Below are 9413 nucleotides of genomic sequence, written 5' to 3'. Positions count from 1 at the left end.
AATAAAAGACCACCTATTGTCACCAAAAGAAAGGCAAAAGTTATTGATAAGCAAAAATAGCATACCATACACTCCCATCCTTTTCCCATACACACGATTTATGCATGTTTCTAACATAAGGAAACTCTCTTATATATAACCAACATATACCGATCTCCCCAAAGGAAAGACACCCTATGGGGCATATCCTGTTCATGAATCCAGCTATAAGTTCATTCTTCCACTGGTACCACTAATTCTGTCTCAATATCCTGTAATATAAGGAATAAATGGTAAATGTAACTGCCACCAGCATACCCTATATGATACTAGAGGAAAGGAAAAGAAAAACACAGCAAGGAGGAAAAGAGGCCATTGCTATGTCTTCATTTCTGTAATGGTCATAAGGCTGCTGCTGGCATTTATAACATCCCTTCTCTGTGAGCCATGTCATGCCCCCTGCCTTTGGCCAGCACTTTAGTTGGTTGGGATTCTTTTTTTGATGGGGTAACCTAAACCTTTATTCCTAGCGAATCTGAGCACTTGTTAGTCCTGCTGGCATGTGAAGATTCCCCAAGGAATTCCATGGAGTTACTTGCATTCCTTTCTGCCTACTTTGTGTAGCAGTAACCATATTTCCCCTTGACAGGGTGGTTGATTACCCTAATCAAGACTGTAACTCCCTTTATACACACATAGGGAAAAGAAAAGCTCCGAAAGTCCAGGTGACAGGCTCAGTCTCCGATTCAGGGTATTCTTCCTTGAGTACCAAAGAAGTATTCTTCCCTTGGGTACCAAAATCTCTTAAGTCAGCAGAGCTCAGAGTCATAGGGATAGGAAGCAATAGATTTGCAAGTGGGTCATTGGGTTTAATCAGAAAACATGCAACTTGATTGAAAGCAAACTTCTCATGCAATCAACTTACATCATTAGGGTCTACGTGAGCCAAATCCCATGTACCCATGGATACACTTGATGATGGAGTCCTTACTAGGCATGCTTGACTTTCTATCTGGATGGATGATATCATAGTTTGTCACGTTGGGTCATAAGATTACCTGATATCCCATAGTTAGACCTTCATTCACCATCAAAGCCCAGTAGCAAGCCAGGATCTGATAGCAGTAGAACCAACAAAATCCAAATTAACACTGTACTTCTTTTGTGGTGATAGAAGTACTACACATATGTCCAGCGTACTGGACACTCTAAGAAACTTCACTGAGATGCACTGGATTTATCTCCCACCTTGTAAAAGGTGTGTCTTACCTACAGAGCTGAAGTGTCTGCTCCTTTGTGCTCTCCAGGCCCTGTTAATGTGATTTAGTCAACTGATTTAGTCAAAATTAGTTTGCTGTCTTTTAGAATACGGATATTCGGGGAATCAAGGCCTTCCTGTTACAGAGCTGGAGAACAGAGGTATGCCTGAGTTAGAACAGTAAATGAAAACTCTTATCCCTTCTAGGTAATAGCAAAATGCTTCCAGTGGCTTCTGTTCTTCAGAGTAGAGAGTGAAACTAGTAGATGCATGACTCCAGGGACTGCAATGATGAGCATATATCTAACACAACAGTTAAAAATGGAATTATCAGCTGACTAAAGTAATCCACTGTCATTTTCCAAGACCCATCTAATTTTGCACCTACCAGAGGAAATTAATGGTGTTTTGATTGGAGTCATCAGCCTGCAAGGTCTTTGGTAGAAACACTAATCTCTGCAGCCTCCCCTAAAGATATGTTACTATCGTTGACTTTTCTATTTTGAAACAGTTGTTCAGTTGTATTCTATTGGCCTTTTATATCACAATGGCCCTCACTTCATGGGTCAGAGAGCCAATATGGGGATCTTTTCCAACTATCTCTCCGAAACTGCTGATATAGAATAGTTTTGGAATTCCATTAGGCCTCCAGTGGCATGGACAAAAGCCAAAACACTTTTTCACATGATAGATGGACCTACAGTGGTACTCTTGAACCCAAGAAACTGGTATTAGCTCGAAGTCTTCATCAAGGTTCCCTGAATGGTGTATTTCCCTTTCCCCAGTATCCATTTACCTTGGGAAATGGCCACAGATCCTTTTGGAGAAGGCAAGAGAAATATTCACATTACACTCATGCAGTATAGCAGAGTCCTTCCTCAAAGGCGAGTAGCATATCCTTCAATCAAAGGGCTTTAGATCAATAAATGCAAGCCCAGTGTTACACAGTGGCTCAAGTCGTGACTTTTTTTTTTTTTTTTTTTGCCAGAACTAGAGGGTGTTTTTGGTTTTCATTTTGCTTTGTTTCTTATGTTTTGCTGGTTAAACAAATCAAGTAAGACTTTAGTGGGTTGCCTTTAACTTTTTAGGGCCCTACACTGTGGCAGTCTGCCACGGTTACTACTTGAGACCATCATTACGACAGCTTACTACTGTTACTGCCTGAGACCATCATTACAAGACTGAATGAAGGGACGAACATAGAAATGAAAACTTAAGACAAAAGAAACTATTTTAAAGGAAGGGGCCGGGGAAGAAGAAGAGAGCTCCCCGCTTCTAGTGAGCAAAGGCAGCCCCCGAGCTTCCACAGTCCTTCCTATTTATTGGGTAACAAGAGCAGGGAGGAGGAGGTAATGATTGGTCAGCTGCTTAACTGATCACAGGTTCATATTGTTACTAACAGGCTTCAGATGTACCTAATCACAAGAAACACTATGCTTGGGACGTGACTGCCCTCAGCATTCCTGCCGGGTGGCAGATGCAGTTCGTCGGTTTGCCAACATTCTGCATTTATGAGAAACAGTTTGCTGCTTACTCATATAGCCTCCAGTAGTATATGGAGTTGATCACGACCCTCATCATTTCGGCCTGTAACACTACACCATGAGTTCTTGCCTCATACAGAGCCTACTGAATATTCCAGTGATCACTCCCACTTCATTTCTGAGGATGAAGTGCCAACGCCTGGCCTCCCACATCTCTGCATTCTTCTTCCCCTCTGAATCAGGCAACCTATTTCAAATTGCAGCCCCTCCACCCAGCATTCTTGACTTTCCTCAAAGCAAGGGTAAAGTGTGAGGGCTACAGTTAGAGGTATTTGTGGAAAGGAGGCACAAAATAGATCCAATCCAGCCTCCTGTCTTTCAGAAATCTTTGAATCTCTTCCTCTACATGATGCCAAGGGATTTGGGGCCCTTAAGTTCCATTTCACGTGGGCCAGCATTTGTTTTAAGTTTGCATTAGCCAACTCATCGCATTGTTAGAGCCTTGCCAGCTCCTGGAGCTAGCACAGAGAATGCCAAATAATCCCTGGCAAGTGAAACCATATCAAGAAGATCAGCCTGAGCCAAGATTACATTCCCCCTTCCTTGAAAAAGCACCACAAAAATCCATTTCCACAGATACTTCCCCAAATTTTTGATGGTGTCAGTTAACAAGTTTCTTCAATTCTGTATGGGTCCAGGATTTTTACCTACTGTGTCTACTTGTCATGCTCTAGGCCAAACTGATCCCCACCTTCCAGCTAAGTAGCCTTGAGGGATGGGGCAAGCAGGAAATTGTGAGCTTTCTCCTGTAAGAAAAGGTGTGAATTGTTTGCACCCAGTGTTTTAGAGAGCTTTCAGTTTTCTCCCACATCCTCTCATATGATCATTCCACTTGTCATAATCCCACTGCCGATTAATGCCTAACTTCACAAAGTGCAGCAGGGCTGTGAATTCAGCAGCCTGCATCATCAATTGCCAACTTTGGTATTTGGAGAACTAGGCCCTACTGCAAGTCATAAGAGAGTCTTTTACCGTAGTCATAGAAATGCTGTCCGTTCATTCTGTTTATGAATTTTTTTTATGTTAAAAAAAAGGCATTGGGGCTTCCTTTGTTGACTCTCCCTTTATATTAATCTATGTGGTTAGAAACAAAATACTCTATCACACAGCCTGAACATACCTCACTTCCTTAAAATTAACTGTGACACATGTTATCCCTTCTCTGAGAGCCTCCTCAGTGGTCAGATGCTATGAAGTAATGTAAGACATAGGTCTTTACCATTGCAGACCATTGCTGGCTTCCCAGACTAGAGCATGAGCAACAACCTCATTGTATTTTGCCCCATCACAGTCTTAGGAAATATCCCACATTTCCTAGAGGATATGGTGTCTACAACTCAACTCTAGTTCCAATTTCTGTATCAGTTAGGAATTTTTGGTTGCAAACAACAGAATCCAACTCTGGAAAACTTAAGCCAAAAAAGGACTGCATTGGAAAGGTACTGGATAGGATCAAAGTCAAATTAAACAACAAGGCTTTGAGAAAGACAGCAATTCGAGCAACATAGGGATTGAGGTAGGTAAAACTCATAAATCACCTCTTTGGGGCACTACAATTAAAATAGCTTAGTGACAACTGCCTCCATTGTATAAATCACTCTGCTCAAGCTAAAAAATTCCCTGAAGATTGAGTCTAACTAGACTGGTTTGGGTCATATGCTCATCACATGATTTCGGGGTGAGATGGGAGGAACTATCACAGACAGTCCCACCAGGACATAGATGGCAGAGGGGTAGCTCCCTGAAGGAAGATGAGGGTCCTTTCATTAAAATGAGGGGAAAGGATCCAGGGGAGACAAAACCAACACATATCTTTTACAATACCACTGAGTGAGAATGGCAGCCAGGCAGCTTGGTTTCAGCAACGACGAAATCAAGAATGAGAGAGAGAGACAGAGAAACAGATAGACAGAGGGAGAGATTGGTTTCTGCATCACATGGTAGATAACAGGGTTACCAACATCTCCCAGTTTGGTATCTTGTAGCGCCTCCACTAGAGAACTTCCCATTTCCAGTTTGAAAAATCTGATTGGCCCAGAGATTGGTCACCTTGGGTGAGATGACTGGATCACTCAACTGTGGCGAAGGGGTTGGATCATGTGAACCTATGGCTGGGGTAGGAGTCAAGCAGTTCCCAGAAGAGGGAGTACAGGACGGATCTCACAGTAATCCCTTGCAGTCTTGCTCTCTTGGTCTTCAGTTTCAACTTCTGTAAAATGGAAGGATAATGTCCAGAGATGTTAGGGAGCAACTGGGGGCATGTGGGACAGCTCAGCACATCTGGGCTCTGAGATGTGATGTGCTTGTTGTTAATGATAAACAAACTGAGTTTCCCCCTCTTTGCAGTGACCTCAAGGTGGCGACTTCCCTTGTGAGTGAGACATAATATTCCTTAGGGATTATCAGATTGAAGATCTGCCCCCTCTCCAGCCCCATTTTACAGATCAGAAAAGAGAGACCCAGAAGTCCAAGGTCACACAAGAAGCAAATCCCATTCCTCAATCCCTTTGAGTGAGAAGAGCTGTTCAGCTCAAATAAGGGCCAAGCAGGGTGTTTACACTGGGACATCAGAGTGGAAGACTCCAGTTGACTTATACGGTACTCTTTGAAGCCCCCAAGAGTGAAGATAGCCTAGCAAATAATAGTCATCCTCCACATATCCTTGTCACTGTAATTTGCAAAGTGGTTTCACATACATTATCTCATATACTTCTCACAACAACCCCACAAGACAACAGCAACAACAATAAAATAGTAGTATCACCACTGAACAGATGAAAAAACCAAGATCCATGGTCAGACAGTTAAAAAGTAGCAGATCAGGGATTCAAACTCAGGCTTTTTAGTACCAGATTGTACTCACTCAGCACCACTTCCCACTATTATCACTTTGTCTGGTAAACTTAACTCCCCAGGCACCACTGAAGGAAGTGGCTTTGAAGTGTGCGTCCTATAATGAGTTTCTTCTATCTGAAGGCTCTGGAAACAGCCCTGAGGTGCTGGCTGGGATGGTCCTCAATACCAGACCTCATACTTCAGGCCAGTCCGGCCCTGCCAGTGTGGAAAGAATTCTCCAGGAAGTTAGTAAGTTGAGAAGATAATCTTCTAAGACAGGAGTCTTTGAGAAGGAAGGGGAGGGGGTGGCACAGGGAGTGTCTTTCAGAATCCTGTCTGCTAGAAAGGAAGAGAAGGACAAGGGCAGTTGTAGACTGGTATTTAACCTTGCTCAGAAGGGCAGAGTTCAGAACCCTCAAGAAATTCACTCATTCAAGAGGAAGAATTGCACACACCTTGGTTTTTGAAGTCACATCTGGGTTCAAATATTGGCCCTGCCACTCATCAGTGTGTGACCTTAGATTGGACCTGTTGACCTCTACGGCGTATTATTATCAGGACCAACCCCCAACTGGTATCCAACCCCCACCCCACCTCCCCGCCATCTTTTCCTACATACCTAGATCAATAAGGAATCTTTCAGGTACAAGTGAAAGAGACCCAACAAAGTGACTTAAGTACAGGTGGATCCAGAGGTTCCACTGAAGTCATCATGTCATTTTTCCCTGCTTCTCTCTCTGCTCTGTGTTTCTGTGTTGACTTCAGACAGTGAGTTATTTACAATATTTGAATAAAATGGGAGAATATGAGGGATGCCAGGCAGTGCAGAGGAAAGAATGTGGTTAAGTCCAGAAAGTTGGGCTTGAATCTGCTTCTTATGAGGTGTGTGATCTTGCTTGGGTTTCTTTGTCTCTCTGAGCCTGTTTCTTCACTTATCTTGGTTTAATAACACCTACACCTCAGAGTGTTCTGGTCAAGTTCAAGTAAGATAATATATATGAAAATGCCTGGCACAAGGTTAAATATTAAAGAAGCCCAAAAAATGCAAAGCAAGGAAATAGAGCTCAGCAGCCTCTACCAGGGCTCTTGTTTTCCTCTGGAGGGCAAAGCAACTCCAAGCAGAGGGCACTGGGAAAGGAAGGGGTTTGCTTATCTAGAGATCACAAACTGGACTCACACTTGAGGCAATAGTTGGGGTCCTGGAGTGAACACTGGAGTCAAGAAGCCTAAGTTTGAATCCAGACTTGACACTGCCAAGTCTTGGGCCTCTGTTGGATCATTCATCAGAACAAGATGCTGGCTAGGATAAATGCTCATGGGCTAAGAGTAACCACCCCTTACATCTGCAGAGGCCTAGGTAGTTTCCAAGGGGCCTTCCCATCCATGGTCTTGGAAGCTTCTAAAAGAGCCCAGTGGAGTAGAAGGCAAAAAGTCTTGTTTATTCAAGTATAAAATACATATGGGAAAAAAAAAAAAGCACAGATCCTAAGAGTTCACATTGATAAATTTTCTCATCATGAACACACTTGTGTAACAAGCACTCAAAGAATTAGAACCTGAGTAGCACTGTAGTCCCTCCTCATACTCACATCCAGTCACTACCCCACAACCAACAAAGGCAATCGTTGCCCTGACTTTTAACATCATAGAGTAGGTTTCCTTGGTTCTGAACTGTATATAAAAAGAATTGCACAGTATGTACTACTTTGTGTCTGGATTTTTTATTGTGGCAAAATACATATAGAATTTACCATTTCAACCATTTTTAAGTGTAAAGTTCTGTGGCATTAAGTACACTCACATTGTTGTGTAAGAACATCTGTCTCCAGAGCTTTTTCATCTTCCTCAACTGAAACTCTGTGCCCATTAAACACTAACTCCCCATCCCTCTCTCCCTCCCTCTGCCAACCACCATTCTACTTTGTCTCTATGAAGAGACCTTGCTACTCTAGGTACCTTATGTAAGTCCAATCATGTATTTGTCCTTTTGTGACTGGTTTATTTCACTTAGCATAATGTCCTCAAGGTTCATCCATGTTGCAGCATGTGTCAGAATTTCCTCCTCCTGAAGGCTGAATAATATTTCATTGTATGTGTAGGCCCTATTTTGTTTATTCATTCATCCATCGATGGATGTGTCTAGCTTCATTTAAATGTTTGAGAGATACAGCCATATTGTTGCATGTAGTGAGAGACTGAATGTACAAATGGACAATCCCAGAATATATATATAAATAGAACTTTGACCCACAACTTGCAGTAACTTGCCCGGGAAACCAACCCCATATCTACAATAAACAGCCCAGGTTGCCAGCCTGCTATAAGTCAGACTTGCAGGAAGACAGATTGCTATCTCCAGTGGCAATCCAGGAAGCTAAACAATAACTTCTGTAACAATCAAGCCAAAATGGTCAGGACTTGATTCATAACTGACAGCTTCCCCAATTTTTGTCCCCACTTCCAACTTAGGATCAAACAGAGAAACCAAATATGCACCCCTAAATCAATCACATAGGATGTCCTGCTTCAAGTTAGCCCACCTACAGCTTTCCCATGCCAACAGCTTCCAACAGGCCATCCCTGAAGCCTTCCTTTTTTTTCTACTGTAGAGCTTTCCCATTCCTTTGCCTGCCTTTGAGTCTCTGCCAAAATGCAAGTAACAGTGGCTGACTTCTTTGCTGTAGCAAGCTCACAATACCCTTTTGCTTATTTCCACAGTAGCTATAGGTAGCTCATTCTCATTGTTGTATAGTATTCCACTATGTGAATCTACGTAATTTATTTATGCTGCCACTGGGCATCCAGATGGTTTCCAGTTTGGCAAAATTATAAATAATGCCATTATGAATGTTCTAGTACATGTCTTGTGGTAAAAAAGCATACACACTTCTGTTGAGAAAATACCTAGGGAAGGAATGCCAAGTCATGGGTATATTCACCAGTACTCGAGTTCCAGTTGCTCCACATTGTCACCAATACCTAGCATTTCTATTTCTTCCATTTTAGTTATTATGGTGGGTACACGGTAGTAATGCATTAAGGTTTTAATCTGTGCAGTTGTCCCTTGGTATCTGTGGTGAATTGGTTCCAGGAACTCTGATGGATACCAAAATCTGCATGCAGATGCTCAAGTCCTTGATATGAAATGTCCTATTATTTGCATATAACCTATGCACATCCTCCTGTATAATTTAAATCATTTCTAGATTACTTATACCTAATATAATGCTACACAAAATGCCTAATGTAAATGCTATGCAAATTACTGTTATACTGTATTGTTTAAGGAAGAAAGACAGACACAATTTTTTTTTCTTTTCTGAGATGGAGTCTCGCTCTGTCACCCAGGCTGGAGTGCAGTGGCACAATCTCGGCTCACTGCAACCTCTGCTTCCTGGGTTCAAGCGATTCTCCTGCCTTGGCCTCCCGAGTAGCTGGGATTACAGGCCTGCCACCATGCCCGGCTAATTTTTGTATTTTTAGTAGAGACAGGGTCTCACCATGTTGGCCAAGCTGGCCTTGAACTCCTGACCTCAAGTGAGTTCTTGGCCTCCCAAAGTGAGATTACAGGCGTGAGCCACTGTGCTGGGCCATTTTTTTTTTCTAATATTTTTGATCCATGGTTGGTTGATGTAGAACCCATGGATACGGAGGGCTGACTGTATTTTCCTGATGACTAAAATTGAGCACTATTTCATGAAGGCATAGTTTCAAAATGCATAAATCTATCATGCCAGTTCCTTGCTTAAAACCCTTTGACGGCTCTCCATCTCATCAGGAATAACACCCAAACCCCT

The sequence above is a fragment of the Pan troglodytes genome, chromosome 21 (assembly GCF_028858775.2).
Source record: "Pan troglodytes isolate AG18354 chromosome 21, NHGRI_mPanTro3-v2.0_pri, whole genome shotgun sequence".
In the NCBI taxonomy this organism is placed as follows: domain Eukaryota; kingdom Metazoa; phylum Chordata; class Mammalia; order Primates; family Hominidae; genus Pan; species Pan troglodytes.
This window is presented reverse-complemented; position numbering follows the sequence as displayed.